Source organism: Pelophylax lessonae (genome assembly GCF_965119305.1).
Source record: "Pelophylax lessonae genome assembly, chromosome: 5".
NCBI lineage: Eukaryota > Metazoa > Chordata > Amphibia > Anura > Ranidae > Pelophylax > Pelophylax lessonae.
This window is the reverse complement of record NC_138772.1, coordinates 381956012-381976509: the sequence shown is the minus strand read 5'-3', so window position 1 is coordinate 381976509 and position 20498 is coordinate 381956012. Positions and strand designations below refer to the sequence as shown.

The window sequence follows — 20498 nt, the reverse complement described above, 5'->3', positions numbered from 1 at the left end:
TCTTCTGTAGCAGTGGATGGTGTTCACAGGCAGTCGGCCTGGTGAACCAGGGGGTGTGACTGAACCCAGAGGTCCAGGAGAAGCTGACTGGAGGAGTTGGGGCTGAAATGAATCTGGAAAAACAGTGTCCGTGAGTACAGAGGAACTTGCCCAAGGGTCTGCCTAGGAAAGGGAACCTCTCCGGAATGTAGAGTCAGTGGGCAGGTGTCAGCTCCACAGTGAGAGAGAAAAGGGGGTGCCAAGTTAGAACCCTGAAGATAATTGTACACAGGAACACTTTTATTACCTTCATTCCAGTGGCAGAGTGAAGCAGCGGCCTTGCCGCACTCTCAAGTCAGATGTCCTCAATACTGAGAATAGTTGCTAGTTGGAGTATCCCACTCATCCCTTCTCCTATCCAAGTTCTAAATAAAACTACAAAACAACATCCCCTGGACTGATCATTGACTGAGCCAAGTACCTAAAGTGATATATTTCTACAAGCCATTGCTACGGGTAACTCAGGGGAATCCAGAAAGTGTTATATCCAGCAGTCTTCTAGGGGGCAGTGCTACATATCTTTTCATGTGACAACACTGAAGAAATTACACTTTGAGACAATTTAAATTAGTGAGTGTACACAGCTTGTATAACAGTGTAAATATTCTGTCACCTCAAAAAAAACTCTACACACAGCCAATAATTTCTAAACCGCTGGCAACAAAAGTGAGTACACCCCAAGTGAAAATATCCAAATTGGGCCCAAAGTGTCAATATTTTGTGTGGCCACTCATTTTTCAGCACTGCCTTAACCCTCTTGGGCATAGAGTTCACCAGAGCTTCACAGGTTGCCACTGGAGTCCTCTTCCACTCCTCCATGATATCACGGAGCGGATGGATGTTAGAGACCTTGCGCTCCGCCTTCAGTTTGAAGAAGCCCCACAGATGCTCAATAGGGTTTGTGTCTGGAGACCTGCTTGGCCAGTCCATCACCCTCAGCTTCTTTAGCAAGGCAGTGTTAGTCTTGGAGGTGTGTTTGGGGTCGTTCTGTTGGAATACTCCTCAGAGAGTTCTTTGCTATATGGTGCCATGTTGAAATTCCAGTGACCAGTATGAGAGTGAAAGCGATAACACCAAATTTAATACACCTGCTCCCCATTCACACCTGAGACCTTGTAACACTAACGAGTCACATGACACCAAGGAGGGAAAATGGCTAATTGGGCCCAATTTAGACATTTTCACTTAGGGGTGTACTCACTTTTGTTGCCAACGGTTAAGACATTAATGGCTGTGTGTTGAGTTATTTTGAGGGGACAGCAAATTTACATTGTTCTACAATCTGTACACTCACTACTTTACATTGTAGCAAAGTGTCACTGCTTCAGTGTTGTCACATGAAAAGATATAATACAATATTTACACAAATGTGAGGGGTGTACTCACTTTTGTGATAATATATATATATATTATATATATATATATATATATATATATATATATACATACATACATACATACACACACTGTATAGTAGAATATGTACAGCACACACTGTATAGTAGAATATGCACAGCAGTCAGAGAAAAGCTGGCTATGCTTTAACTGTAAACTCTACTTAAAGTGTATGCATAACCAACATTTTGGAGTACAAAAAAAGATAATGCCCCTATCAAGTTTTTGCTGCTTATGTGCCATTTGGGAGAGTTCCTTTTCCAGGTATGCAGCAGCAAGCGAGAGGAAAGCTCTAGAAAGTAAGGGGATATACGCTCCAAGGGCCCTGTCAAACAGTGCTCAGTCTGGATCCATATGTTTATTTTTCAGATGGACCCAGACTGAACCACAATGTAGGTCATTAAGGCAGCAGATGTAATCCTGTTTAGATATGCTTACATCCAAGTCACCTTATGTTCACAGAAATAAGGAATTATTACTTACCTGTAAACTCTATTTCTTGAAGTACAGTAAAAAGAGTGGAGGCAGGATGTTCATAGATCCTTTGCTGGACATGCCTGCTGGCCATACCCCTGTAACCCTACCCCACACCATGAGACCTCCATTTTTTTTATTTATTATTTAGCAATCAATGCAGAGTAACAGCAGAAGGCCTGTGTCAGGTAATGTATTTCAACATATAGAATTTACAGGTAAGCCAGAATTCCTGACTGTACAGTACAGGACACAGGCTGGATGTTCAAAGAACCTGGGATACCCCAAGGCTATGAATAAGACGGCAGGCAACCACAAAATAAACAGAACTGTGCCAACAGGTCCAACAATAACAGGGGTCAGTTGACCCAAATCAGAGTGCTACTGCAAGAACCTTGCCGCTGAAAGTATTTTATCCTTAGGAGCTTAGGAGTAGGGCACAAAAGGGAAAGGACCGGGTCTTTATTCAGGGGGAAGTTAGATACCACCTTAGACAGAAAGGTAGGTCTTGGGCACACGACCCAAGATCTTTTTTTGAAAGATCAGACATGGCTGCTTACAGGAGAGAGCCGCTAGCTCAAAGACACATCTGATAAATGTGTTAAACACGGAGGAGGAAATGTTGCAGGAAAGCTCAAAAAGAGTTCCTTTAGATGTTCAAATGGCAGTTTCTGCAGGCCATGGAGAACCAAATTAAGAAACCAAGAAAGCGCACTGTGGTCTAATCTGAGAAACACCTTGAATAAATGTTCTATGAAGCCAGAGGTTTTTGGAACAAAACACACAAGGCCAAAATCTGTCCCTTAAGAGTATGCAAGGCCAAATTCTGGCTAAGTTCCAATGTTACACACACAGAAATCTCTGGCTTGAAGTGCCTGTGTTCACACCAGGCAAAGAAGGATTTCCAAGTAGGAAAGTGGCTTGAAGTGCCTGTGTTCACAACAGGCAAAGAAGGATTTCCAGGTAGGAAAGTAATTTTTCTGGGAGGTGGCTTTTCTGGTTTTAATCAATGTGGAATATTTAGACACCCCTGTCCCTTACAACATGGGTTTAAAACATCCATGCCTTTAAAGCCAGTGACTGAAAAGCAGGATGGAACAGGGACCCATCGTTGAAGACAGAAGGTCTGGCCTGTTTGGAAGGGGCCAGAGATTATAGCAAAGAATTTTGAGTAGGTCTGTGTACCAGATACTCCTGGGCCAGTTTGGTGCAATGAGAATTACAGGTTTCTCTTGTTCTTATTTACGAAGCAGTCAAGGTATATTCACTGGAAGGCATATATGAACTGGAATGGGGTCCAGGGAATTTTCAGACAATGGATGACAGTGCTAAAGGATCTTTGGTCCTGGCCACAAACCGTTCTATCTTCTTGTGCCTAAATGCCAGGATGTCCAAATCTGGTGTTCCCCATTTCTGACATATGAGACAGAAGATATCTGGATGAAGGGCCAATTCTCCTTGGTCCACATGGTGATCACTGAGGTAATCATCCTGTCAAATGTCTACTCCTAGAATGTAAACAGCAGAAAGGTCTGGACAGTGTTTCTCCACCCATGAAATGATCAGGCTTACTTTCATTAAGGCTATCTGACTCCTGGTACCCTCTTAGTGGTTGATATAGCTCGGCTTCCTTGGTTGACCATGTTTCCTGAACTGTGGGGGACAAACACTCTTCCCCTGCCTGTGTAGCTAGCATCTGTTATCACTGTCCATTGGTGTTGCAGAAATCAATTCTCCATTGTCAAGGCTGGATTAGAAATCTAGCAAGCTAGGGAGTTCCTTGCCTGGGTAGAGGCACATGGGAGGCCAGGAAATCAACTTCTAGAATTGCCTACCTGCAACACACATCCCCAAATACCTCCAGGGTAGGATATGACCCAAATCAGTGCCCTTCTGAACTAGAGACAGCTGTGATAGATATAGTTGAGCAACAAAATCCCTGTGACTCCCACCACCTGGCGAAGGGCAGAAACTATTCTAGTCTAGTTACCGCTTTAACACTGACACACTATCTGATACACAAAATCCATGTGAGGGGAGTGACTCCCACCACCTGGCGAAGGGCAGAAACTATTCTACTCTAGACAGACACTCTTAGAGGTGACTAAGAGTTACCTAAAACACACTTTAGAGATAACTCTTTAACACTGACAGCTTTACCCAGGAGTCATAGCAATTCTTTTTGGCTATGAATAGTGGAAAGGACAGCTTAGTTGGCTGTTTCTCTTGATTGAGAACTGAAGCGACCATAGTGGTGGAACAATTACATTCAAGGCACACTGTGAATGATATCCGTCACAGTTACTTGTGCACTCAATGGAACTGTCTAGCCATCAAATGGCTGGTGGCATAGCTGATCACATGTCCACCACCATGGCAACTACAAATCAAACAGAGGCTTAGTTGACAGGTGTACAGCCAGGGTCAGCAACCAGTAGATCGCAAGCAGGTGACCGGAAGATTGTGTTAGAATCCCTGCCTTGATGACCCAAAAGTGCTCCTCCCCCAGAGTCGCAGTGCTGCATAGGGAAACTATGAGCTCAGGCATGCTTGTCACCTGAGCTCTGAGGCTGAGAAGCTGTCAAATCCAATCCTCTGAAGCATTCTCTTCCCCACAGCATGCCCCTTGCTTACCTGCAGCTGTGGAGCAGGGAATGCTTCTGTCACCTATGTGTAGCACTGTCCCCGTAGGGCTTGCTGTGTGTTGACTTCTTGGGTCTCCCTCTGATTACCTGCAGACAGTCACTAGGGGATTTTTCACACATCCATCCTTACTCCCATTTTCTTGTTAGGGCCCTTTCACACAGGCTTTCTGATCAGGTCCGTCTCTCAGTTTTTCAGGCGGACCTGATCGGATGCTCCATGCACCCATATGGAGCGGCGAATGTTAGCAGTGACATGTCCGCTAACACCCACTGCTATCCAGTCTGGTCTGTAACATCCAGACGGATGGAAACCATATTTTCCATCCATCTGGAGGATCGAATCGGATGAAAATGGCCAGGCGGTCCATTTTCATCCGATCTCCCATAGAGGAGAGAAATGATCTGATAGGTCCGTCTCTGCACACAGAGCAGAGACGGACCTGCTTTCTCCTGCTCAGCGGGGATCGTTGGATCGATCCCTGCTGGCAAAAACAGAGTCCGCTGGGCAGAAAGCCTGTGTGAAAGGACCCTTACTCAATAAACAGTCCAGGGTATTTGGTTTTGTATTTATTGTGGAACTTGGATGGGAGAAGGGAACAGTGGGATACTTCAACTGAACTATTCACAGTAGATGAGGACAACTCTCACTTGGCCTCACCAAGTTATTTGTGGAAGCAAACACACTGCTTTTACCATACTGCCACTTGTATGTAAGAATTTAAGTCCTTTTGCTCTCTGTAGCAGCAGAATATGTAACTACTTTTCTCTATATGACACTCTACAGCATCCCCTTGACTGACACCCGTCCACTGACTCTTCCTATGAAGAGATGGCCCTCACATGACAGGCCCCATGACACAAATCTGTACTCACTGTAGACAGAATCAGATCCTTTCCAGTGTCTCCCTTCCGGTCAGCTCTGCAGGACCTCTGGGTTCATCTCCTCTCTAATATACGGGTCCTCAGGTCGACCACCCGAGGTGGCTTCAACAGAGGAGGGGCAGCCGCCCCCACCCTCCAGCCAAAGACCCCGAGAACATGTGCCCTTGGCATTTATACAGTCACCCACCATGCACTGAGGCACTTTCCTCTGACAAACACCAGGGCTGCAACAATGCCTGTGTCCTCACTTGTCAGGTTTCCCCCCACTGGCCATTTGCCTCCCTATTGGGCCAGTGTGAAACATTACAGACAAGCTGAGCTGCACCTGAATACCATGAGCAGGACCCTGCCAATGGATCCTGTTCTCTGGTAGGCAGAGAGCAATATAAATTTACCTGGGGATCTCTCTGGTAAGCAGAAATACCCAAACACTATACTCTCTCTTCTAGCACCTACCTAGGAGGGTGCTACATATGCTTTGCTTTCGGCTTTGACAGCTTTCAGGATATACAGGATAGCTTGAGCGGGTTCAGGCTCTTGTCCAAACACACTTGACCTCATCCTCGGAGTGTACTGTGTGGAACACCACCGGTCTCTCCTCTCCAGTCCGTTCAAGGCACTTCTGGACGACATTATGTTGAACAGACAAGAGAGGAGGGCTGGGGGGGTATCAGAGCAACCAGAACAAGTAGATCAGCCACAGTAGCTTCCCTGCACTGTCCTGCATCTGGAATCTGCTTCTGTGCCCTCCTGAGCTCCCCTGTACACTTCCCTACTGAACCCCTGTACTTTGCGCTGCTGACCTACTGTCCTATGCCCTACCTACTACTGACTTCTGTATACTGCCCTACATACTACTGACCTCTGTGCACTGTCCTACCTACTACTGACCTCTGTATGCTTCCCCTACCTACCCCTGGACACTGCACTACATACTATTTACACTGACCAGTACTCAGAGCAGACAGCCAGGCTAGCATTGAGGCCACCCAGATCTGAAACTAGTCAGGAGCAAGTCAGTCTGCAGTACCAGAGGTTCTACTTTGATGTATTACTGCATGAGACTTTTGGGGGTGACCAATTATTCCCATGACATGAAAAAATTCCGAGTCCTGCTGTCTGTGTTAATGTATGCAACAGCGGGACTCGTGAGCGTGCCTGCACGGCTGCCGCCATGGAAAGGGGCGCCCGATGAAGAGGAGGAGCCAGGAGCGACGCTGGGGCACCCTAGAAGAAGAGGATCAGATGTTTGGTATTTTGCACAAAAAAAAAAAAAAAAAAAGAACCTTTACAAACGCTTTAACCACTTGCCGACCGCCGCACGACTATTTACTGCGGCGGTCAGCCCCTCACAGGCAGAGCGACGTAGTACTACGTCGCTAGCCTGTGAGGGTCTAGGGAGCGAGCGCGCGCCCCTGGAGGCATGCTCCTGCGTGGTCACGGACCCCCCCCGCGTGTGACCGGCGGACCCGATGTCCGCCGGTCACTCGGCGATCGCCGGTGCAGAGGGAGAAAGGCAGGCGGCTAATGTAAACAAGCCGCCTGTCATTCTCCCCTGTGTATGAATGGTGATCATACGGTTCTACTATGTAGGACCGTTGATCACTGTTCATACACCTCAAGCCACAGCGAATCACAGTTAGAATCATGCCCCTAGGGACACACATACCCCCTCCCTCTCAAAAAAAAAAAAAAAATTAACCCCTTCACTGCCAGTGTAATTTTACAGTAACAGTGCATATGTATAGCACTGATTACTGTAGAAATGTCACTGGTAACCCCAAAAGTGTCAAAAATGTCAGTCAAGGGTCCGATCTGTCCGCCGCAATGTCGCAGTACCGCAAAAAAAAAACAAAAAAAAACGCAGATCGCCCCCATTACGCGTTAAAAAAAAAACAACAAAAATGACAAAAATCTTTCCCTTTGTTAGTAAACGCGATAACTTTTGCACAAACCAATCAAAATACGCTTTTTGCGATTTGCGATATGTAGCATAAAACAAATTGGCCAAAAATGTTAAAAAATTTTGATTTTTACATTTTTTTGGGAGGGAATTTCATATAAAAAAAATGTGAAAAATATTGTTATTTTTGCAAAATTGACGCTCTTTTTTTGTTTATAGCGCATAATCAAAAAAATCGCACAGGTGATCAAATACCACCAAAAGAAAGCTCTGTTTGTGGGAAAAAAAGGACGTCAAATTTGTTTGGGTACAGCATCGCACGACCGCGCAATTGTCAGTTAAAATCACGCAGTGCCGAATCGTAAAATAGGCCCTGGTCAGGAAGGGGGTAAAATCTTCCGGGGCTTAAGTGGTTAAAACAAGCACACAGCTGCAGTAGCAGCTGTGAACCCATTTTAATTTTCATCTGCAAGCTTGTAACTTTTCAGTAAAAGTGATCTGCTGCCTGATCACTTTTCCACAACTAACATGTGCAGCCCCCTCTCCTCTCCATGATCCTATGGCTTTCCTAATCCTCTTGGGAGTCAAGGACCACAACAGCGAATGTCAGGATGGCAAGTGAGAGGAGATCTGGGAACATCTGCTCCCAAAAGTCTTCTACAGTGCTGTGAACTGGAAGCGCTCTTCTCTGTTAAAGTGGTTGTTTCCCAAAGTGGTAAAATCACTGCCAGCCCCTCCCTTGTATACAGCCATAACACACGCTGTGTGTGTTTTCTAAAATGACGCCTCTAAATACCTTTTTTCTGTTATCTTTAGGCCGGTCACATGACTCCAGGCCACTCTGCTACTCCGATCCCTAGACTACAGCGAGAGGGGCTGAGATCTCCCGCTGACATCAGACGGAGGACATGTGACTACTGTGCTGGCTGCTCAGCCCCTCCCGCTGTAGCCTGGGGATCATAGTAGCAGAGCGTCCGAAAGTCACGTGACTGGCCTCAAGATAACAGAAAAAAGTTATTTGAGACACCATTTAAAAAAAAAACACTTACTTAAAGGGTGTGTTATTGCTGTATACAAAGGAGGGGCTGGCAGTTACATTTTAAAAACTTTTATATTAATAGCGGCAGGGGGGAGGAGGGGGCAGAGACACCTCACACAGACACAGAGCTGACAGGCGGGGAGGGGGGAGAGGACAGAGGAGGACAGGAGAGCTGCAGATGACGGAGGCACGTAAACTGACCATGGTATCAGGGCTCAGCAGCCATGATAAACTGTGGTCAGTTTACAGGGGGGGGGGGGGAGGCAGAACCAGGCAGGATCAGCCAGGTATTTTACAGCTTCCAGAGGGACAGGTTAGATAGCAAACGCACTGTGCTGTTTAACCTGCTATAAGGGAACAGGATTTTCCCTTTTTTTTGTAGGGTTACAAATACTTTAAGCTTTCAAAATTGCATCTGGGAGGACACATCAGAGGTCTAAAAGATCACTGATGCCTCCATAAAGGGGACCTGTCATCTGCTCAATGCTATCACAAAGGGGCTTGTTAGGAGTTCTGACAGGAGGGGGAGGAATGGAATTTGTGTCCATCTCTTCCCCTAGTAAAAGCACCTCACACGGTGTAGTAAAACACTGGCTAGACATACAGTTAACCCTTTGATCGCCCCTGATGCTAACCCCTTCCCAGCCTTTAGTACAGTGACCGTGCATATTTTTAGCACTGATCACTGTATTAGTGTCCCCAAAAAGTGTCAGAATCTCCACTGCAATATCGCAGTCCTGCTATAAGTTGTGGATCGCTGCCATTACTAGTAAAAAATATCCCATAGTTTGTAGATGCTATAACTTTTGCGCAAACCAATCAATATACGATTATTGGGATTTTACCAAAAATAAGAAGCAGATAACATATTGGCCTAAATTTATGAAGAAATTTGATTTTTCATATATTTTTTATTGGAAAAGTTTAATAGCAGAAACTAAAAAAATGTTTGTCCTTTTTTGTTTATAGTGCAAAAAATAAAAAAACTGCAGGAGATGATCAAATACCACCAAAAGAAAGTTCTATTTGTGGGAAAAAAATAATTATTTGGGTACAGTGTTGCATGATTGCGCAATTGTCAGTTAAAATAACGTAGTGCTGTATCACATAAAAATGGCCTGGTCATTAAAGCGGGAGGTCAAGTGGTTAGATGATGAAAAAAAAAAAAAGATAAAAATATATAATAAAAATAAAATAAAGAGCCATTTGAAGAATTTGGCAAATGTTACTATTTTTTTTTCTCATGGCTTACTATTCTTATCCTTCTAGAAAAAAGGACATTTCAGACTGTAGTTACTCTCATTTAAGTGTTTTATCCACCATTTGCAAAAACACCAGGCTGAAGGTGCTGCATTTTGGCCGCTAGCTTTTAGAAACCCCTTTAAATGTTCCTGAAAGGAGCAACGTTTATGTTGTATGTTGGTTGGAAGGTTTGCATCTGTTGATAGGTTTTGTTTCTTTATTTGTATTGCTACTTGGGCATGAAAACTAGTTATTTTGTTTATACAGATATTTCTATAATACTGTTTTGGCAAAGAGTAGTAACGAACCATATTGATTTCGTTTTGGTGTTCAATACCTATTGTTAATTTGACCAAACTATTATGTTTGTTTTGGTACAAGATGTAATTTGCATAATATGATGTGGTTTCAAATATGCTGCCCCAAACAGTGGTCAGGAGTCTTAACTTCCTCCCATCCGCGCTACAGCCTATATACGGCTGCAGCGCGGACTCGAATTTTCGGGAGGCCGTTTTTAAACGGCCTCCCAGTGACATGCCCCCAGCGCGCTCCCGCGAGCGCGCTGCGGGGAAAATCTGTGTCGGCCGTGTCCCTTGGACACGGCCGATCACAGATCGTGGTGAATGGCCAATCACAGCGGCCATTCACCACGTGATCGGGCCGTCCAATGAGCGATGATCTCATATGTAAACATATGAGATCATCTCTCATCGCCGGCGCTCCTTCCTCACACGGAGCCTGCAGTGTGAGGAAGGAGGGGGAGCCTCACAGAGCCGGGGACACAGGAGAATGTAATCAGGGCACTGATCACCAGTGCCCTGATTACTAAAGGTAAAAACACACACACAGTGCCCCCCCATCAGTGCCCACAATCAGTGCCCATAGTGCTGCTAGTCAGTGCCCATCAGTGCCTGCTCATCTAGGCACTGATGAGCACTGACTGGCAGCACTATGGGCACTGATTGTGGGCACTGATGGTGCTGCCCATCAGTGCCACTCATCAGTGCCACCCGTCAGTGTCCAGTGCCATCCGCCAGTGCCCATCAGTGCCGCCTATCAGTGCCCATCAGTGCCGCCCGTCAGTGCCGCCTCTCAGTGCCCAGCAGTGCCACCTCTCAGTGCCAAGCAGTGCCACCTCTCAGTGCCCAGCAGTGCCACCTCTCAGTGCCCAGCAGTGCCGCCTATCAGTGCTCATCAGTGCTGCCTATCAATGCCGCCTATCAGTGCTCATCAGTGCGGCATATTAGTACCTCCTAATCAGTGCCCATAAGTGCCACCTCATCAGTGCCCATCAGTGCAGCCTATCAGTGCCCATCAGTGCCGCCTCATCAGCGCACATCAGTGAAGGAGAAAAATTTATTTTCAAAATTTACTCGCAGAAAATAAGAAAAACTTTTTTTTTTTCCAAAATTTTCTGTCTTTATTCTTTTTTTTTGTAAAAAATAAAAAACCCAGAGGTGATTACATACCACCAAAAGAAAGCTCTATTTGTGTGAAAAAAATGATAAAAATTTCATATGGGTACAGTGTAGCATGACCGCGCAATTGTCATTCAAAGTGTGAGAGCGCTGAAAGCTGAAAATTGGCCTGGATGGGAAGGGTGTTTAAGTGCACAGTAGGCAAGTGGTTAATATCCCCATTAGGAGACGCACTGTGGTTGATGCCATTTTGCATTATGCTCCATCTATTATCTGAGTGCAGAAAACGTATACTAAATCTAAAACCTGTACATTTCTTGCTAAAGAATTTTCACAGTGTACGGTTCATTCATATTATTCTGCTAATGCCTGGGGAGTTACTCTACTGGTACATAAAAAGGTTTTGTTTTCTTGTAGGCAGGTACAAGTGGATAAGGCAGGTAGATAAATTTTCCTTTACCGTCTGCTGCAAGCCTCTGCTTTTCTGTCAGCCAGGTCCTTAAAGAGAAAGTAAACCCTCCCCAAAAAAAAAAGAAAAAAAAAAAACCCTGTAAGGCAAAGGCATAATGAGCTAGTATGCATCGCATACTGAAGGTGCTGCATTTTGGCCGCTAGATTTTAGAAACCCCTTTCTAAGATCAGGAGATGTGTCCATCAATGAACAATAGAAAAGGCCATAACACTGACTGTTAGATTTTGTCCTGTTTATTGGACTTTTTTTTCTACAAGTCCACATATATTGTATGTTCCTACTTGCATTGTCTTATCTTTTAAACATTTTGCAAAACCAATAAACATGGAAATGAAACATCCATTTAATTGGCACAATATTTTATTAGCTTTGGAAACTTAATGTCGGGAGTGTTTGAAAAACACACTCCAATTAAAAATACGCTCACTAGGAATTTTTTTGTCAAAAGACATGTAGCTAAATACATTTTGGCCTAAATATATGACAAAAATTGAAGATATTGGATATTTTTTAACTGTCAAAGTAGAAAATGTCAATTTTTTTGCAAAATTTCCGCTCTTTTTTTATTAATATCGCAAAAAAAATTAAAAACGCAGAGGTGATCAAATACCACCAAAAGAAAGCTCTGTTTGTGGGAAAGAAAAGGACATAAATTACGTTAGGGTACAGGGTTGCATGACCGCGCAATTGTCAGTTAAAATCGCGCAGTGCCAAGTTGAAAAAAGTGGCCTGGACGTTAAGCAGGAAAATCCTCCGGCACTAAAGTGGTTAATTATTTATACAAAGTTAACTCCTATATGGCAGAATGAGGAGCTTCCTGAATTCATTAAATTGCAAGGTTTTTTGGAAGACGATGAGATTAACAATGGTCACACAATTATATTCCTGGGAATTGATTTCAATTATTTCCGCAATTACAACTGAAGTTCAATCTTCATATGAAGGTTTATTGATATTTACAATTGTGCCATGCGGCCCAGGCTCAGTTTGGGGCATATGGGCCAGTGGTTGATGACATTGGGAGAATAGATACAGTGATTCATTTTAACAATAAAAGTCTGATATCATCTTTTTATGTCTATTTATTAAATGTTTGGGTAGTGCCCCCCTTAGATCGAAGGTTAAATGGGAAGAGAATATGGGTGATATTTTACAGAAAATATGGAAAGCAGTGCTTCTTAATCCTCCCTTGTTTCTCTTTCCCCTTCACATAGATTAAAGATTAATACAATTATTTATCCTTCACCGAGAAAATAGAACACCAGCATTCCTCTATTCTATTGGCTTTCTCCAAAATGTAGTAAATATGATAAATTGGTGCGATACTGGAACAATGTCAGTTCTAAAATAAATACAATATATCAATTGGTAACTCCCAACTTGCTTGCATTTTTATCTATGTGAATACCACTGGTTTAAACAACCCTACTCTCACTGTGGTGCAGAGGTCCCTCTCTGTGACACAGAGTACAGTGGGGAAAATAATTGTTTGATCCCCTGCAGGTTGTGTAAGTTTGCCCACTTAAAAAGAAATGCAAAAGCAGAAAAACAGCCCCAAAGCATCATGTTTCCACCTCCGTGCTTGACTGTAGGGATTGGTGTTCTTAGGGTAATAATCAGCATTTTTCTTCCTCCAAACACAGCAAATCGAGTTAATGCCAAAGAGCTAAATTTTTGTCTCATCTGACCACAGCACTTCCTCCCAATCCTTCTCTGAATCAATTAGATGTTCATTGGCAAATTTAAGAGAGCAAAATTGAGCTCTTTGGCATTAACTGGACTCTCCGTGTTTGGAGGAAGAAAAATGCTGAATATGATCCTAAGAACACCATCCCTACAGTCAAGCCGTATTGAGTGGCCAATGGCCAGGGCCATGATATGTAAAATCTTGGATGAGAACCTTCAACCTGATCACTGAAGACGAGTGGATTAGTCTTCCAGCATGACAATGGCCAAAAACATGCTGCCAAGGCATTAAAGGAGTGCTCAAGAAGAAACACATTAAGGTCATGAAGTAGCCTACCCAGTCTCCAGACCCTAATTCTACACATAATATATAAAGGGAGCTGAAACTTCGAGTTGACAAGCGACAGCAAAGAAACCTTAAGGCTTTAGAAAAGATCTGTAAAGAGTTGACCAAAATTCATTCCTGAGATGTGTGCAAACCTGGAAACCAACTACAAGAAACGTCTTTCCTCTTGCCAAAAAGGATTTCTCCACCAAGTATGAAGTCATGTTTTGGTTGGGGATCAAATACTTATTTTACTCACTGAACCGCAACTCAATTTATAACATTCATATATTGTGTTTTTCTGAATTTATGGTTGATATTCTGTCTCTATCATTTAAACTACACCTATGATAAAAATTATAGACCCTTCATTTCTTTGTAAGTGGGCAAACTTACAAAATCTGCCGGGGATCAAATAATTCATTTTCCTCACTGTAATTAAAAGGGTTAGCTAATAATCCTCACACTTCATGTAAGTGGATAACAGAATTTATTAAAATACTAGCGTTTAAAAAAATGACATACAAACTGAGGCACTATAAAAAAAAAAAAAAAAAAAATACATATACACACACACACACACACACACACACACACACACACACACACACACATATATATCATTTGATATGGAATCGCTGGCATGAAATGGGAGAAGGGCGATGAACACATATGTGCTAGGATAAGGGATTGTGCACAGTAGAGCCCTCCATTAGGTTAGAAAGAACTAAAGGAAGTTGTTTGGTGAAAATGAAGTCTTTGCCACTAGTGATGTCGCGAACCTAAAATTCGCCGTTCGCGAACGGCGAACGCGAACATCGGTAAATGTTCGCGAACCGGGCGAACCGCCATAGACTTCAATAGGCAGGCGAATTTTAAAACACACAGGGACTGTTTCTGGCCACAATAGTGATGGAAAAGTTGTTTCAAGGGGACTAACACCTGGACTGTGGCATGCCGGAGAGGGATCACGCAAAAAAAAGTTCTTAAAAATTATAATTTTTTGATAGAGAGCCAATTATTGGAAAAATTAAAAAAAAATAAAAATAAAAAATTTCTTTGGATTTAGCATCTGGGGGGTCTAAAAAGTGTACCTGTGAAGTTTCAGCTCTGTAGCATGTCCAGAACCCCTAAAAAACAGCATTTGTCTTATATTTTCAGGAATATGGCTTCTCTGCTGCTGGCTTTTTCTCTTGCAGGCATTTATCGGGCATTTTTTTAGGCAGGCATGTCATTTTTTGTATTTAGTGTCTGGGGGGTCTAAAAAGTGTACCTGTCAATTTTCAGCTCTGTAGCATGTCCAGAACCCCTAAAAAACAGCATTTTTCTTATATTTTCAGGAATATGGCTTCTCTGCGGCTGGCTTTTTCTCTTGCAGGCATTTAGCGGGCATTTTTTTAGGCAGGCATGTCATTTTTTGTATTTAGTGTCTGGGGGGTCTAAAAAGTGTACCTGTCAAGTTTCAGCTCTGTAGCATGTCCAGAACCCCTAAAAAACAGCATTTTTCTTATATTTTCAGGAATATGGCTTCTCTGCGGCTGGCTTTTTCTCTTGCAGGCATTTAGCGGGCATTTTTTTAGGCAGGCATGTCATTTTTTGTATTTAGTGTCTGGGGGGTCTAAAAAGTGTACCTGTCAAGTTTCAGCTCTGTAGCATGTCCAGAACCCCTAAAAAACAGCATTTTTATTATATTTTCAGGAATACGGCTTCTCTGCGGCTGGCTTTTTCTCTTGCAGGCATTTATCGGGAATTTTTTTAGGCAGGCATGTCATTTTTTGTATTTAGTGTCTGGGGGGTCTAAAAAGTGTACCTGTCAAGTTTCAGCTCTGTAGCATGTCCAGAACCCCTAAAAAACAGCATTTTTCTTATATTTTCAGGAATACGGCTTCTCTGCGGCTGGCTTTTCCTCTTGCAGGCATTTAGCGGGCATTTTTTTAGGCAGGCATGTCATTTTTTGTATTTAGTGTCTGGGGGGTCTAAAAAGTGTACCTGTCAAGTTTCAGCTCTGTAGCATGTCCAGAACCCCTAAAAAACAGCATTTTTCTTATATTTTCAGGAATACGGCTTCTCTGCGGCTGGCTTTTTCTCTTGCAGGCATTTAGCGGGCATTTTTTTAGGCAGGCATGTCATTTTTTGTATTTAGTGTCTGGGGGGTCTAAAAAGTGTACCTGTCAAGTTTCAGCTCTGTAGCATGTCCAGAACCCCTAAAAAAGAGCATTTTTCTTATGATTTTTAGTAGAAAACTAATGCAGTGTCTTTCCAGCTGTCTTTTTTTCCTTCTTGGCAAGCTGAAATCTGATATGCCAAGGCAAACATGCCTATCAGTTGAGCTATGACACAGACAACACTGCACACATGGGGAAATATGTAAAACAAAAAACAGGAAAAGGAAATTAGGTGACGGTCACAAAACATGATATTGTGATTGGCCAAATAAAAAGTCGCCTCGCGATGAGGTCGCGCCAAAGTCGCGCTAAGTCGCGCCAAAGTCGCACTGGAAGCGACGCTACTTTAGTGGTAGCGGCAGTGTAAACCAGCACTAAAACATCCAGTGTGTGAATACGATCAGGTATGATGTTTTATCGGTCAAGTAGTGTAAGGGTTACGCCCGTCGCCCGCTTCACAGTGACAGACCAAACTCTGACAGACCAAACTCCCCGTTTAACAGTCAGTCAGTCCATTTGCACAACCGCAAACTCCCAATTTGCACAAGGTTGGATACCAAGCTAGCCATGTCCCGTTCCTTGTCCTCACTGACATCATTGAAGGTCTCTTCCTCCACCCAGCCACATACAACACCAAGGGTCCCCGAAAGGTGAGAACAAGCCCCCTGGGACGCCTGCTGTGGCTGGTATTCCACCTCCTCAAAGCCACCTTCCTGCTCTGACTTCTCTTCTTCAGACTCCTCTCTCTGCGCTGCCACAGGTCCAGCAATTGACAACGACAAGGCTGCTTCTGGTGGTGATGAGGACCACAACTCTTCCTCTTCATGCTCATCTACAGCCTGATCCAGTACTCTTCGCAGGGCACGCTCCAGAAAAAACGCATATGGGATGAGGTCGATGATGTTGCCTTGGGTTCGACTGACCACCAGGGTTGTCATCTTCGCAAAAGGACGCATGAGCCTACAGCCATTGTTCATGAGCATTCAGTAACGCGGCCAAAAAATACCCAGCTCCGCAGAAAGAATGAAAGAAAATGAATGTTTTTTTTTATGAAAAATTATCCTGCGGATCGCTTTTGGTCTGTACACAATGAAGCAACGACCTTATCATCTGGGGTGTGCCAACACAATCCTAGAGGTGATCGCTTCATTGTGATACGCAAGCCCCTTCACCACGACAAGGTAACGATCACGAAGGGGAATTGACACATGTATGTGCCTTTTTTTTTGTTTTTTTGCAGCCACAGTGTAGCACCAGAGGCCAGAAAAATTAGGCATGTACACATGCATGAAAAAGTAGGTATTGTTGCAGCCGCTGCTGTAGCAGCGGCCTGAAAAATTGAGGTTTTAAGGCAGAAAGTGCACTAAAACATTGCGGCTTGAACCGTAGTTGGTGGCGGAGACGTCACGTAAGTCATCCGGCATGCAGAGAATGATTATATACAGCAGCGTGTGGACCATTTTTAGGCCAAGGCATCTCAGTCATCACCAGGCCTTTTTTAGTCAAATGCATCCCCCACTGTCAGTCTCTTCGGGATCCATGCCTCATTCATCTTAATAAACGTGAGGTAATCAAGACTTTTTTGACCTAGGCGACTTCTCTTCTCAGTGACAATACCTCCTGCTGCGCTGAAGGTCCTTTCTGACAGCACACTTGAAGCGGGGCAGGCCAGAAGTTCAATGGCAAATTGGGATAGCTCAGGCCACAGGTCAAGCCTGCACACCCAGTAGTCAAGGGGTTCATCGCTACTCAGAGTGTCGATATCTGCAGTTAAGGCAAGGTAGTCTGCTACCTGTCGGTCGAGTCGTTCTCTGAGGGTGGACCCCGAAGGGCTGTGGCGATGCATAGGACTAAAAAAGCTCCGCATGTCCTCCATCAACAAGACGTCTGTAAAGCGTCCTGTCCTTGCCGGCGTGGTTGTGGTGGTAGGAGGAGGATTACTTTCACCTCTTCCCCTGTTGGATTCCCGTTGTGCTGTGACATCACCCTTATACGCTGTGTAAAGCATAGTTTTTAACTTATTTTGTAGCTGCTGCATCCTTTGCGACTGCCGGTAATTGGGTAACATATCACAGACTTTCTGCTTATACCGGGGGTCTAGTAGCGTGGCCACCCAGTACAGGTCGTTCTCCTTCAGCCTTTTTATACGAGGGTCTCTCAACAGGCATGACAGCATGAAAGACCCCATTTGCACAAGGTTGGATGCCGAGCTACTCATGTCCAATTCCTCGTCCTCACTGATGTCATTGAAGGTGTGTTCTTCCCCCCAGCCACGTACAACACCACGGGTACCAGATAGGTGACAACGAGCACCCTGGGATGCCTGCTGTGGTTGGTGTTCCTCCTCCTCAAAGCCACATTCCTCCTCTGACTCCTCTTCCTCACACTCCTCTTCCAGTGTTGCCGCAGGTCCAGCAATCGATGGTAAGGCTGTTTCTGGTGGTGGTGATGGTGACCACAACTCTTCCTCTTCACGCTCATCTACGGCCTGATCCAGCACTCTTCGCAGGGCACGCTCCAGGAAAAAAACATATGGGATGATGTCGCTGATGGTGCCTTCGGTGCGACTCACTAGGTTTGTCACCTCCTCAAAAGGACGCATGAGCCTACAGGCATTGCGCATGAGCGTCCAGTAGCGTGGCAAAAAAATACCCAGCTCCGCAGAGGCTGTCCTAGCACCCCGGTCATACAAATACTCGTTGACCGCTTTTTCTTGTTGGAGCAGGCGGTCGAACATTAGCAGTGTTGAATTCCAACGTGTCGGGCTGTCGCAAATCAAGCGCCTCACTGGCATGTTGTTTCGCCGCTGAATATCTGCAAAGTGCGCCATGGCCGTGTAGGAACGCCTGAAATGGCCACACACCTTCCTGGCCTGCTTGAGGACGTCCTGTAAGCCTGGGTACTTCTGCACAAAACGTTGCACAATCAGATTCAACACATGTGCCATGCACGGCACATGTGTCAACTTGCCCAAATTCAATGCCGCCAACAAATTGCTCGCGTTGTCACACACCACTTTGCCGATCTCCAGTTGGTGCGGGGTCAGCCACTGATCCACCTGTGCATTCAGGGCGGACAGTAGTGCTGGTCCGGTGTGACTCTCTGCTTTCAGGCAAGTCAACCCCAAGACAGCGTGACACTGTCGTATCCGGCATGTGGAATAGCCCCTGGGGAGCTGGGGGGGTGCAGTTGGTGTGGAGCAAGACGCAACAGCAGAAGAGGACTCAGCCGAGGAGGTTAGCAAAGAGGATGGAGTAGGAGGAGTAGAGGAGATGGCAGCAGGCCTGCCTGCAAGTCGTGGCGGTGTCACCAACTCCTCTGCAGCAGAGCCACGCATTCCATGCTTGGCAGCCGCCAGCAGGTTTACCCAATGCGCAGTGTACGTTATATACCTGCCCTGACCGTGCTTTGCAGACCAGCTATCAGTGGTCAGATGGACCCTTGCCCCAACACTGTGTGCCAGACGTGACATGATTTCCTTTTCCACAATAGAGTACAGGTTGGGGATTGCCTTTTGTGAAAAATAATTTCGGCCGGGTACCTTCCACTGCGGTGTCCCAATAGCGACAAATTTTTTGATGGCCTCAGACTCCACCAGCTTGTATGGTAAAAGCTGGCGGGCTAAGAGTTCCGACAAGCCAGCTGTCAGACGCCGGGCAAGGGGGTGACTCTGCGAGATTGGCTTTTTACGCTCAAACATTTCCTTCACAGACACCTGACTGTGGGCAGGTGACGAGCAGGAACTGCTGAAGGTGAGAGGCGGAGGGGCGGGTTGTTGATAGGGGGCATGGAGGACAGCAGTGGTTGACGTGGCTGAAGATGCTGGACCAGGAGGAGGATGGTGGCTTTCAGTTTGTGTGCTGCTTTTACTCATGTGTTGATCCCATAGGCGTTTGTGATGTGAGATCATGTGCCTTCGCAAAGCAGTTGTACCTAGGTGGGTGTTGGACTTCCCACGACTCAGTTTCTTTTGGCACAGGTTACAAATGGCATCGCTGATATCAGAGGCAGACACACAAAAAAAATGCCACACTGCTGAGCTTTGCAAGGACGGCATTCTGGTGGTGGCAACAGCTTGCGTTGATTGGCGTGCTGTCTGGCTGACCCCGGGTGCCGAATCTACATGCTGTCTGACTGCGCCACTAGCTCCTTGCGATGACCTCCTCCCCCTGCTTCCAACTCGTCTCCTCCTCCTCTCTGTCTCCCCATCTGAACTTTCCCCCTCTTCTTCTGCTCTTCGAGCAGGCACCCAGGTGACATCCACAGACACATCGTCATCATCAGCCGCTTCACTTGACAACTCAGCAAAGGCAGCAGCAGCAGGTACAACATCATCATCATCACAATGTACGTCCATGTGTATAATGCTGCCTGACTGAGACATATCCCCGTTATCTACATCCTCTGGCACTAATAGTTGCGCATCACTTATTTCTTCAAACTGATGTGAAAATAACTCCTCTGACGGATCAAGTGAAGCGGCTGTGGTGCTAGTGTTGGTGGTGGTGCCGGCGGGCTGGCGAGTGGTAAATTGAGAGGTGCCCGAAGCTGAGCTGGAGGAGGATGGTGCATTAAGGTTCCGAGCGGAAGCTGTAGACGATTGGGTGTCCTGTGTAAGCCAGTCAACTATGGCCTCAGAATTTTTTGAGTTCAGGGGCTGTGGTGGCCTCTGAACACTGGGCATTATTCTAGGGCCTAAGGAAATCACAGCACCACGACCACGACGGCCCTTGCGGGGTGGCCTGCCTCTGCCTGTCATTTTCTTTTTTAATGTGTTGTGTACTATGAGTGCAAGGTGCTGTGCCACCCTATA

At 45.2% G+C, this 20498-nt stretch overlaps 1 protein-coding gene across 1 annotated transcript in view; it reads right to left on the bottom strand.

Annotated features, from left to right (window-relative positions):
* Positions 1-20498, bottom strand: part of MPPE1 (metallophosphoesterase 1) — a 176819-nt gene that overhangs the window by 30033 nt on the left and 126288 nt on the right. The gene's annotated exons all lie outside the window — the stretch shown is intronic.